This window comes from Glycine soja, chromosome 3, assembly GCF_004193775.1.
Source record: "Glycine soja cultivar W05 chromosome 3, ASM419377v2, whole genome shotgun sequence".
In the NCBI taxonomy this organism is placed as follows: Eukaryota; Viridiplantae; Streptophyta; class Magnoliopsida; order Fabales; family Fabaceae; genus Glycine; species Glycine soja.
Genome location: NC_041004.1, coordinates 29,841,429 through 29,854,697, shown reverse-complemented (window position 1 = coordinate 29,854,697; position 13,269 = coordinate 29,841,429). Strand labels below are relative to the sequence as shown.

The window sequence follows — 13,269 nt, the reverse complement described above, 5'->3', positions numbered from 1 at the left end:
CTCTTGTTGTAAAGAAATTTGAACACAAAGGAAGGGTTGTCCTTGTGTGGTTTAGAACTTGTAAAGGGATTTTGCAAGATAGTGGAACTCTCAAGCGGGTTGCTTGGGGACTGGACGTAGGCACAAGAGTGTGGCTGAACCAGTATAAATCTGAGTTTGCATTTTCTCTTCCCATAAACTCCTTTATTGTTTATTGCTTATTATTTCTATTTAGTAAGATTAACTTGCATTATTATTTAGGAGTTCATTTTTAAAGGGAATCTTAGGTTGTTGGGTTAAATTAAAAGTAGAATTTTTAATTGGGGAATAGTTTGTGATATCTTAATTGAACCCCCCTTCTTCTTGCTCTTCCTTGAGGTTCGACAATACTGTAGAAACTAGACAGAATAATAGTTAGCATGAATCCTAACATCATTTAAAAAAAATGGATTTAAAGAAGAAAAAGAAAGCAACAAGTTCCCATTTCTCACATAGAAGAAGCCAAATCATCCGCTTTTAGTGTCTTAGCAAGCCCAAAATCCCCTATATAAATGTCAGGAAATTACAGACAAAATTCAAAATGAAAACGTCATAATCTATCCCTAATGTAGTCAAATATAATATATGAACTCACCTAGGCGAACATCTTCATCCTTGGTTAGAAAGATGTTGGAACACTGCTAGCAGAGTGGACAAAATAATTTAACATATTTTCAAATGGAAGATTAAGGAGGAAAAAAAAAGAAGCCATATTTTCAAATATATATATGCAAAAATACCTCCTCAGGAAAGTAAACCCCGATTGATTTTTTCATCAATGCAGCCCTATTAAGTATTTAAAGAGAAAACAAACATAACAAAATAGTATGTAATTGGACATACACCACCCATGAACTTCACATGACACTAGGACTTCACACTTCACAGGTATTATCCAATACACTCACATGTCTCCATCTTCACGTATCCAGTAACAATGCAAACATAGCAACCCTACAATACAACCAAAAAACATACATAGCCAAAAAGAAAAATGTTACAATCCAACAAACTCTAGTTTACAGCAGAAATTACATTATTGCTTACTGCAATATAACAATTGAAACAGTGTGCTTTCTCTAGCCTTCTCAACCCAAGCCTCTTTAAATTGCAAAATGTAGGGATGTTGAATTCAAGCAATAAGAGCCATCTACAATTCCCAAAACAGACCACAACGGTCAAATAACAGAACACGAAGCAAATCAACAAGCAAGAAATTAAAGAAACCAAAAACCTACCTCTTGATGAGCAGATCTTCTGCATTGTTTAGTCTGTCGCGCAAGCCTGATTTTCTTCAACACATACCTGCAATCCACGAACCCAAAGAACCGTTAGTTCACAAAATTTGAATAAACACAAACCAAATACAGACACAACCAAATGCAAAAAAAATCGAGATGCAAACACACTTCTTCTTCTCCGCTTTGTGGTTTACGAGAATCACAGCGCCAAACGTGCCACGATCGATCTTTCTCCGACGGATGCAGTGAGCTCAAGTCCCTTGTGCAAGACCTGATTCTGCGGCAGAATAGCTCCGACGAGATGGTAACACTCGCTGAGCAAGCTGTACACCTCGGGGAAAAATGACACGTCGCTTTGGCATATGGCTTCGAGGCACTTCACTGCTTTCCCTATTTCCCCTCTCTTCCCATGGTACTCTGCAAGTCCCCATAGCCCCTCCGCCACCGCTTCCATCCAAACGCGATTATACTTCCATTCAAATGCGTAGCTCTTTCCATGGAGTGGAACGCGGGGGAAAGGAACAGACGGAGTGACATGGAGAATAGGAAAAGACGCGAGAAAGAGGAAAGAGAAACAAATGCAAGGAGAAATGAATGCGAGGGAATGGAATGAATGGAGGGAATTAATAGTTGAAAATAAAAAATATTAAGAAGACGAACAGACGCGAAGCAATTTTCTCGAGGAGGATAACTTTTTCTAAAAACGATGTTAAAATCTAATTTCCAAGACAGGCTTAACCACACCCGTCTTTGAAAAGTTTCAATTAATTACAAAAGGACCATTGCCACTTAATAAGGATGACTTATCGATAACCGTTTTTAAATATATGTCGTAAAAAAACATTTTTTAGTAGTGTAACTTTGATTTTTTCTTCTATTCAAATTTCAAACTAATATTTTAATCAAACTAATAAATTTTTTTTAAATATGTTTAACATCCCTAATATATGTTTGATTTTTGTTTTGAGTCATTCATAAAATTATTTTGGTGTTTTAAGTCTTTGATATATTAAAAGTTTTGTTTCAAATTTTTCCCGTGAGTTAATTGATAACATGATATCAAGTTTTAATGTTATATCATTGGTCAACTAACTTATGTCAGAAACTTAAAACAAAATTTTAATATATATATCAAAAGCTCATAATAATAAAATTTTTATCAAGAACTTAAAACAAAGAAATAAATAAATAAAAATACTAATATATGGTCTCATAATTAATGCTAATGCATGTTTGCAGAATTTTAATTTGAAATATAATACATAGTAATACTTCAATTAATGTTTAAAAAAAGAATGATAAAAATATATATAAAAAAAACAAAAGTGAACTACTCCCCAAACCTGATATTTTACACTATATAACGTAGACCAATTGCAACACAATATTCAAACCAAATACAAATAAGCATAGCCATGGTATCTAATATATGGTTATTTCTACTTGTATTCTTTCAAACGCAACACAACAGCCACATCATGGACGATAATTGTGACAACAAGGACGATCAGATTTTGCGAGCAACTTTCGTTGTTGGGCAAATAGTCTTCTTCTCTGAGCTTTTTCATATGAACCTATAAAGTAACATATAATTAAGAATTTATTTTGTAACAACTCAAAAACCATATATTTATTCCAAAAACATATTTATTGTTTATAATATCTGGCATAACTTATTGTGTAAGAGTCGTTAGGACTTGAAGCGTGAATAACACATAAGATTCTCTCTATATATACCACATTATGATAAAATTCAACTTTTAAGTAAAACAACAGCTTTCTATTTGAATTAATTTTTAATAAATATTTATAGAAAAAAGAAAGTATAATATTAATGATTTAACATAAGTTATAATCAACTTATAGACTTCAACTTTTATAAATTTTCTCATTTAAATTCTCTGAAAGTTGATTTTATAACTTAGGCATAAGTTAATATTAACTTATAGAAAAATATTTTTTTTATTTTCTTTATTTATAATATTTATTGTGAAGTTTATCTAAACCAGACTTATAAGTGATTAGAATTGAATAAGATTACATGCATACATGGTCAAACTTAATTAAAGTGATCGAATAATACATAAGACCTTATTTACATTTTTTTTTCATAAAAACGTACAGTAAAAATAGGGGGAGATTTCACTTAGTTGCATGAAAAGACAGAAACAGTATTTATCCATATATTTGTCCATGGAAAGGCAACAGTATTCGACCAAAGACAGAAACACCAGAAAGAGAGGAAGATTTCACTTACTTGCATGAAACTCAGAAGCACCATCTAGGTTCAATGATGTTGCCCTAGCACATAATAAACCGAACACACAAAGGAAAAACACAACCCAAGTAAACGAAATGCTATTAGAAGCCATTAATTTGGTGCAAATCGTAATGTACTCATCAAAACATATCCTAATTTATAACCCAAACATGGCTAGGTGTGGCTTTCCATTCAAGCATTTTATTATTTTTATTCTGCACGATGTTTGACATTGATGCAGCCTTGTTCTGCCATCTGACTACTTTTAGCCAATAAAAAGGGAGGTGGGAGGAGAAAGTGTGCGTTGACAAAGTCTTGGGGTATCGCGTGAAGGATACGGTTAAATAATATAAGCCATTATTAATGTTTCTGTAGAAGCCATTACTCGTCGTATATCATGTTTAACTAATTTCACTTAATATTCTTTTTAATTCAATTTTACTGATCATATAATTCTTGATTTGAGAGTTACTTCCATAATTCATTATTTAACTTTATTTTAATGTACAATAGACTAATTAAAATGTAAGTAAGTTTTGATTACAAAATTAAATATGAATATTTAATTTATCCTAAACTTACATGCATGCATCAAGATATTATCATATGTCAAAAAAATTAAGAATAATATATAAATGTAAAAAAATTTGAGATAAAATTACTAGGAATAATATTATCATATGAGTATCATAAGATTTGCTAATTTTCCATTTATAAATGATTATTAAGAATAATAAATGTAAAAATTACTCCAAAAATTAGTTTTTCCCTCCCAAATATTATAATAAAATACTTTATACAATCTATTTTCATTTCATTAATTATTTGATTAGGAATTGCCTCTGTTCTTGCTCGATATCATTTTTTGTTGTATGGTTTTCCGTACCAAAATAACGTAAAATTATAATTTCTCTTGTTACTTTCCTTCTATACAATGAAGGTGAAAAAAACTCTTGCATGAATGTTTTGTAAGGGAAATTTATGTGTTCTAAGATGTGCTTAATTTATTTAATCTCGTACGTGATGAAAGCAAAATAAGAAATGTTTTTGGTAGACTTTAAGTTAAGCTTGAATATCCGCTTAGTGTTCTCTCATTATTTAAAAGGACAAGTTCCATCTTAATTAGTTTTCATAAAGATTTAATAAAGCTTTGCGCAAATGCATTTTTTATCATTATGTGCAAATACATTAAATAAAAAGGATTTGATTAACACCCATGAATATTCCATGGTTTACTACTAAATTCAAAGTCGTTAGCAACCCTTTTATGCTCCGGTCCTTAAAATGTTAACTCGTTCTTTTTAATCTAGCTAGTTGAGTTTTTCTTTATTTCTTGCGTTTCCCCCTCTGTTTCTATTTTATAGCTTGTAGAAAATTTTGATCTTGTTTTGGCATATGTAAAGAGATTCAATGATGTAACATCTTCACGTTGTCATGTAAGTACGTACCTGGTAAAATTAATCTAATTAGGCATAAGGTGCTGCTGCTTCAACATTGTCAACATTAGAAATATCAGAAAACTAAGTTTATCTTTTAATAAAACATAAATTCAAATAGATTCAAATCTAAAAGATAATTAAACTCCTTATCATGTGAAGTTTGTCGCCATCTTAATACAAATCAGTTTTTGATTCTTATCATGTGATTATCCTAAAAATTGCACGGGATCACGTCTAGGTTGGTTAGCATTCATCGGATTCTATATCTACTCTCTTGATTTGGTTGGTGTGTCATTGACTTTTATAAAGCTGGTGTGCCATTTGTTTAAAGGTTCTTTGATATGCACTACTAAAAAATTACTTTTTTACTACACGCATTCTAAAACGATTATATGTAACCGTCTTAGAATGTCACACGGTGATAGTTTTGTAATTAAGAAAAATATTTTTTTATGACATACATTGTAAGACGATTTTACGAAACTGCCTTAGAATGTACTAGGGGGAACGATAATGACGACGAGTTTATATGTAAAAATGTCGTTGTTTTCGGCCCATGTAAGTTGGACCTGGCTTATAATAAAACGGTAGGTGTTATTGGCGTTTTAAAAGACAAAAACCCTAGCCTAGTGCTTATCACCATCGCTAGAGGAGAAAGAGAAAGGTGCGAAAATGAGCGGAGCGAAGGGGAAGAAGAAGGGAGTGAGCTTTGTGATTGATTAAGTGAAGCTGGTGGAGGATAAGAAGGGGAAGAAGAAGAAGGATTTTCTCTGGAGAAGTTCCTTCAGGAGAGGATTAAGGTCGACGACAAGGCCGGTGCACTCGGCAATTCCATTTCCATCACCAAGGACAAGAGCAACAACACCGTCACCTCCGACAGCAACTTCTCTAAACGATACTCTCTTCGCCATGCTCCTCTTGTATGTTGCCAGTTTTGTTTTTCTCATAGGAGGGGATTTATTATTATTATTATTATTATTATTATCGATTATAGCATTTCTCAAAATCAGGGTGATTTACTTTTTCCGTATGGCTATTCTTCATTAATTGATGTTATTTTTTCTGTTAGCTGAGATATTTCGGATAATAGCTCTAGGACCCTGTTACTGACACTAAGATCAACACGATAGAAAGCTGTTTGAAAACTTAAGCTAAAGCTCTTCTAGTCTTGTAGGGTTTTCTACATGTCCTTAATAACTTACAAAGGGGTGAATTAATTTTCCACTAACAAACTTTTAACCCCCTTCTAAAAGAGATAGGCTCAAAATGCAGAAGAAGCAGCAATCAATTTAATATTGTTTTTTAAACATGCAAGACAAAATTGATTGCAATAACATAAATGAGATAAGGGAAGAGAGAATGTAAACATAGTTTTATACTGGTTTGGCAAATTCTGTGTCTACATCCAGTACTCAAGCAACCCACTATCTTTGTAAAAATCCATTTACAACTTTTGAACTACACAGGGACAACCCATCCCTTGTGTTCAGGAATCCTTACAACTCAAGAGACCCTCGGTCCCTTAATTAATCTTATTGAATGAGAAGAAAGAAAGAAGAATTCTCTCTTCAAGAGAAGAATATTACAACGAAGATCCATGGATGAACTCTTAATGGATTTGCAAGTGTTTGCCCAAGAGTTCTTGAGAGAGCATTTGGCAATGAAGTTCTCTTGGAATGTCTCTCATTTTCTTTTGAGAGGATAAAACATTTTGGTTAAGCAAAACTCTCTCATAAAATTCGTGATGGCCATTCACAAATCCAATGAAAAGATGTGACTGTTGGCATATTTTCTGAAAATTCTCCACTGGTAATCGATTACAATGTTTGTGTAATCGATTACATAGTTATAATTTGAAGGATCATGACTTTTGAATTTGAATTTTAGGAGTTTCGTTGCTGGTAATCGATTACAGACATATGGTAATCAATTACATGTTGAAAATTCAAATTCAAAACCCTTTTCAACAGCTATTTCTCAACCTTGTCTTCTAGTAATCGATTACACTGCCTGGTAATCAATTACCAGAGCCTTGAATATCTTGAAAGCACTTTATTTTAAGGAAAGACTTGATCTTGAGTTAATCTTGAAGCAATGCTTTGTTTGTTGAAGCAATCTTGTATTAATCTTGAAGTCATGCTTATCCTTTGAAGCAACTTTGTTTGATTCTTCTTTTGACATCATCAAAATCATGTACACATACATTCACATTCTCTCCCTTTTTGATGATGACAAACATGTGATTTCTTCTCGACACCATGAAAGCTTGCATGATTTACATTCTCCCCCTTTCTCAAGAAAATTCTTCTTGACATCATCAAAATCTTCATGATTTACATTCTCCCCCTTTTTGATGATGACAACCACCTGTAGGTTAGGAGCAACAACAAAGAAAATATCTATTTGCATATAGTTTACTCCCCCCTTGGTTTTACAATGATTTCTTATATGAGACAATTGAAGATTTCATATTTTTCATATATAAAAAGTTGTCTCATAAAAAATAGATCATTTTTCCTTACTATTTTATCTTATGTCTTTTTCTCCCCCTTTGTCAACATAAAAAACAAATCATGAATAGAGAAAAGGAAAAAAATGTTCCCACTTGTTGCAATGTATGAGAATCAAGTGATACCAAAAGGCATTAAAATAATAATTCAATATTAATCAAGCAAAAACAAGTACAATAACACATCAATCAAAAAATACAATCAATCAAACACACAATCAAAAGCAATCAACAAAACGCAATAAAAAACAATTATTAAAGACAATCAGAATAACTATCAATCATAATCATCAATGACAATAAAAAATTTAAGCACAAAACAAGCATTAAAACTCAATCAAAAGTTATCAATCATAGACAAAAATCATCAAAAGTAATCAATCAAAGACAAGTGACCTATTGGTATCATTTGATATTACTTGTTGGGCTTGTTGATCAAGTGGCCTTTACTTGTTGTCTCCATAAATCACATATTCACTATCTTGGGGAGAAATGTGGCCTTTGTTTGTTATCTTCATAAATCACATATCCATTTATATTGGGGAGAAATATGAATAAACTTTGATGCATGCCATGTGTTTGGAGAAATTGCTATCAATGTATCGACTTTGCTCTTCTCTGTTTTCATAGTCTTTCATCATGATACCCAGACTTATGATTTTATTCTCTGAATCACTTGAAGAATTTATGATATTATCTTCCCAATTGATGTATCCTTTCTTTTCTTCCTTCTCTTTGAAATTCTTCTTGTCAGATTTTTCATTCTTCTTTTGAAAATAGGACAATTGAATATCATGTGCCCAGATTGATCGCATTCAACATTTTGGGGCTAAGGAAGAATCTTCTTCTTTCTTCTTTCTTCTTTCTTCTTTCATCATCATCTTCTTTCTTCTCTAGTTTTTTTTATGTAGTTGCATTTCTCTCTACCATTGTAGGAATAAAGGAATCAAATTCAATGGCTTCCTATATCTTTAAATCTACGGCTTCTTTAAAGATCTGCATTTGAGTTTTCCAATAATGATAACCATCACCATTGAACATAAGAGCCTATTGATAGAATCTCCTCAGGAAATGGAAAGTTGGATGAGGCCATATCTATTCTTGAAGTTTTTAAACTTTATACAAGAATCCTGCTCTAATACCACTTGTTGAACCGTGTAGCCTCAATAATCTTAAGAGGGATAGGCTTAAAATGCAGAAGAAGCAGCATCAATCAATTTAATAATGTTCTTTAAACATGCAAAGCAAAATTGATTGCAATAACATAAATGAGATAAGGGAAGAGAGAATGCAAACACAGTTTTATATTGGTTCGGCAAATTTTGTGCTTACGTCCAGTACTCAAGCAACTCACTTGAGATTTCCACTATCTTTGTAAAAATCCATTTACAACTTCTGAACTACACAGAGACAAGCCATCCCTTGTGTTCAGGAATCCTTACAACTCAAGAGACCCTCGGTCCCTTAATCAATCTTATTGAAGGAGAAGAAAGAAAGAAGAATTCTCTTTTCAAGAGAAGAATATTACAATAAAGATCCATGGATGAACTCTTAATGGATTTGCAAGTGTTTGCCCAAGAGTTCTTGAGAGAGCATTTGGCAATGAAGTTCTCTTGGAATATCTCTCATTTTCTTTTGAGAGGATAAAACATTTTGGCTAAGCAAAACTCTCTGATAAAATTAGTGCCCAAGTCACCTATTTATAGGCCTTTGATGGCCATTCACAAATCCAATGAAAAGATGTGTGATCAAGGCCGTACCCGAATCAAATAAACATTAAAATGCAATAACTAGGAAGTGATCCTAGGTCGTTTCCCAATAAGCAATGATAAACCAAATGTTCATAACAGATAGTAGGAAAATAGTAACGAATTGGGGGGGGGGGGGGTGGGGTGTTTGCTTTTGTAAATTAAACAACGAATAGATATGAATTCGAAAATAGCATAATTAAAACACGTTGCTTCCCCTTGATTCACAAGCAAGTCTCTTATCCTAGGTTACAAGAGTTTATCCTTTATCACTTCAACCACTTAATCCAACCCTAAATTAAATTACTAAGCGAAATTTAACATAAGGCATTCATTATGTGATTAAGCAACACATACACCAATTAATCATGAACAATCATTAAGCATGAACGTAAATTAAGCACAGAGACAATTAATCAAGCACTAAACATGCAAGAATTAATAGAAACAAATACAGAGTAATTGGTGAAGAGGAAAAACTGAGCAGAATTTAATAGTAATAATAGAACCTCAAAGAGAGTTGTGCTTGATCCTCAAGAAAAAACAACACTGGAGACTTAGCCTTCCATTAATCAATAGAGAACAAAATTTTATTGCTAAAACGAAAAGTAACAACTGGAATTGCAAAACGAAAAAGTGTCTAAAAGAAGAAGAGAAGCCTAAAACTAAAAACGAAAGAGGAGGGCTCAAACTAGAGTCTTGGTGCTGTTATATATTTTTAGCTCCAAAGCTTACAAATCTGTTTTAAGTCCAAGCCCATAAATAAAATAAAATCTAGACAAGATAAGATAAGATTTGATAAAATAAAATCTAGATGAAATAAAATCTAAATAAGATAAGATAAGATAAGATCTAGATGAAATAATGTCTAGATTAGATAAAATCTAGATAAGATAAGATTTGATAAAATTGTCTGCTCTCTTCAAGTTCAAGCCCAATTCTGGATTCAAGCTCAATTTCTTATAATTCTCCTGAAATTAAATTAAAAACACAAAATTAGTCCAATAGGCCCAAATGATAAAACTGCATAATTAATTTGACAATTAAGACTAATCAGTAATTAAAATGGTGCAAAAAGGGTTAAGAAATAGGAGAAAATAATGGCACATCAATGTGACTGTTGGCATATTTTCTGAAAATTCTCCACTAGTAATCGATTACAATGTTTGTGTAATCGATTACACAGTTATAATTTGAAGGGTCATGACTTTTGAATTTGAATTTTAGGAGTTTCGTTGCTGGTAATCGATTACAGACATATGGTAATCGATTACATGTTGAAAATTCAAATTCAAAACCCTTTTCAACAACTATTTCTCAACCCTGTCTTCTGGTAATCGATTACACTGCCTGGTAATTGATTACCAGAGCCTTGAATGTCTTGAAAGCACTTTGTTTTAAGGCAAGGCTTCATCTTGAGTTAATCTTGAAGCAAGGCTTTGTTTGTTGAAGCAATCTTGTATTAATCTTGAAGCTATGCTTATCCTTTGAAGCAACTTTGTTTGATTCTTCTTTTGACATCATCAAAATCATGTATACATACATTCACACTACAAAGTTATCTAACATATTCGTGAATAACTTTGTACTATTGGATTGGCTGATAGGTATAAGATTAAATGTGGTAATCTGACAGAATATGATCCCATTTTTTTAATAGTAGACGATTTGAAATGTATGTTTTAGCCCTTATGGTTTGAATTGTCAGATTGCTTATGAGTTTGTTGGAAGGTAAAATAAGAAAGGAATTATGTATTCAGGTGTTCTTTCGTTATGTTATCTGAGATGGCTAGTTGTTGCTAAAGTTGTATACGTATGTTCATTCATGCTTGTTTTATGAAAATATGGCTTCATTTTTTTCATATCTCTCTGTAAGGGTTAATAGTATGATTGTGATATAGAATTAGGGAAAATGCATATAAAGGTAGCCATGTTGGGCTTGACATAGGATGTATTCATATAAATTAATTCCCCCCCCCCTACTTAATTTTTTTATATCATTGTATTTACCAGTTGGGCAAGTGGAGCACTTGATCCAGAAAGAGCTGCATTTGGGGATCTTGTTACTTTTGTTAAAAGGTTTGGTATTTCTAGTTTACTTAGTGCTCATTTTGCTTAGTTTATCACTTTGCTTTATACAATTTGCATAATGCCTACAAAACTATTTCTCTGTAGGGGTGTATGGGCAATGATTGCTACTTTTATTGCTTATTGCCTACTGCAAGCTCCTTCTACGTGAGTAATCAAATGAATTTATTTTGTTTAGTTTGATATTTTCCATCTACTTATTGTTTTTGGATGTATATATTAGTCTTGTTGCTTTTATTATATTAAATTTAGTTGTTTGGTATATTTGTTGAGTTTAGATTTAGATCCCAAGTAAAGGTCTTAAGTATATCTTAGAAGGGATTAAGTATCTAATCTTCTAGTTTCTGGTTTGAGAGTTGGCGTTTAAGATTTTAGTTTCATGCTTTATTAGTTATTTATTTCATTTTTTTAAGTTAAAGAGTTATGTTAAGAGAATAATAATTTATTTCATTTTATGTTAAGAGAATAATATTTTTTTTCATTTTTTAAGTTATGAGTTTATGTTAAGAGACTAGTGCAACTGCTCTAAACACACACACATCACTGTTTTAGAACATTATAAATAGGCCAAGTTATTTGGGATAATCAAAATATCATTCAAGATTGGATGGTTGTTGCTAGTTTACTTGCAAAGAAGAAAAGTTACTGGAAGATGATTCTTTTCAAGCTTGGGGTTAGAGAGAGTGTGTGTGTGGAAGGGATATGGAACTCTATAAAGATAATTAGGAACCCAAGTTGTTTAACTTTGTTTGATAGAAGCTCATTCCATAAAAAAAATTAATATAATCCTGCTTAAAATTGTTCTGCTATATTATGAATCTGGAAGAATATTAGTATAGTATATGATGGTGGAAGAGTAATAATATTAGTTGAGTTTTAGTTCAGCTGAAGTTGTAGTAAATTTTCTCTTAAGACTATTACCTGAATATTTTTTTCTTATTGTTTTCATTCAAGGTTCTTATTAGGCCACATCCTGCCATTTGGCGCTTGGTTCATGGAATGGTTGTTTTTTACCTTGTTGCCCTCACATTTTTGCTTTTTCAGGTTGGTCTCCATGTCTCAATTTAACTATTCTTTTTGTGTAAAGTTTAAGTAGTTTTGTCAAGGGTAAATTTTGCATTTTTGTAGTGTATTTTGTATCATATTCTTGCTTACTTTTTAAATTTTCATTTGCTAGCCTCCTCTAACTTTTCCTTCTGTTGCATGGTCTTAGTCATTTAGCTCTGTTTCCAGCAAATGAATGAAAGTGGACTAACATGCATTCTCAATTTTTTGTCCATACAGAAGCGGGATGATGCTCATCAGTTTATGAAGTTTCTTCATCCTGATCTTGGCATTGGTAATTCAATCCGATTCTTTTTTATTAGCTTTGAATTGGTTAGAATTAATTGATTATGTATCAGCGTTGTATTTGAGATTTGAAAACATTTTTGGTTTGTCAAGCATAAAGTTGTTTTCTTCCGTTTAAAAATATGTAATTTCTATGTTTGATCTAAGTGTAATAATTAATTTATTATAAACTTTAATTAAAAAGTAGGCTTTATTATTTTTTATTTTGAAATTATAGAAAAAATAGTGAATTAAGCTCTAGGTCCAGGCACTAGGTTCCAATTTAGTGGACTGAAAATTGGGTAGGCTGGTACGTCTAATTTTCTTGACTTGTGTATTTAAATTTTTAATTTTAAAACAAAAAACAGTTTTATCTTCATTTTTTTATTAAAAAATATTAAATTTGAGCCATTATTTTAATATGATTTATAGATGAACTTGCTAAAATAAGTTTTTTTAAATTATCTTAGTAATTTTGTTAATTTTATGAACAAATTTTTATTTGGTAGGAGTATATTAAATAAGTGTTGAATGAAATTCTTTATTTAAATGCATCGTTAGTTTCTTTCCGCAGAATAAAAAAAAAGGCATCCTTAGTTTATAATTTTTAAGGATCCTTCAGCTAGATTGACGTTTA

The 13,269-nt window shown here is 31.7% G+C and overlaps 2 long non-coding RNA genes across 2 annotated transcripts; both read right to left on the bottom strand.

The window, feature by feature from the left end:
- Positions 1-762: 762 nt before the first annotated feature.
- LOC114405457 lies at positions 763-2,137 on the bottom strand. Its single transcript, XR_003665231.1, has 3 exons — positions 1,428-2,137; positions 1,257-1,323; positions 763-1,168 (listed from the first exon to the last, which is right to left on the bottom strand). It is a non-coding gene; the product is annotated as an uncharacterized LOC114405457 (long non-coding RNA).
- A 338-nt stretch (positions 2,138-2,475) lies between these two features.
- On the bottom strand, positions 2,476-3,750 carry LOC114405456. Its single transcript, XR_003665230.1, has 2 exons — positions 3,517-3,750; positions 2,476-2,833 (listed from the first exon to the last, which is right to left on the bottom strand). It is a non-coding gene; the product is annotated as an uncharacterized LOC114405456 (long non-coding RNA).
- Between the last annotated feature and the right edge of the window lie 9,519 nt (positions 3,751-13,269).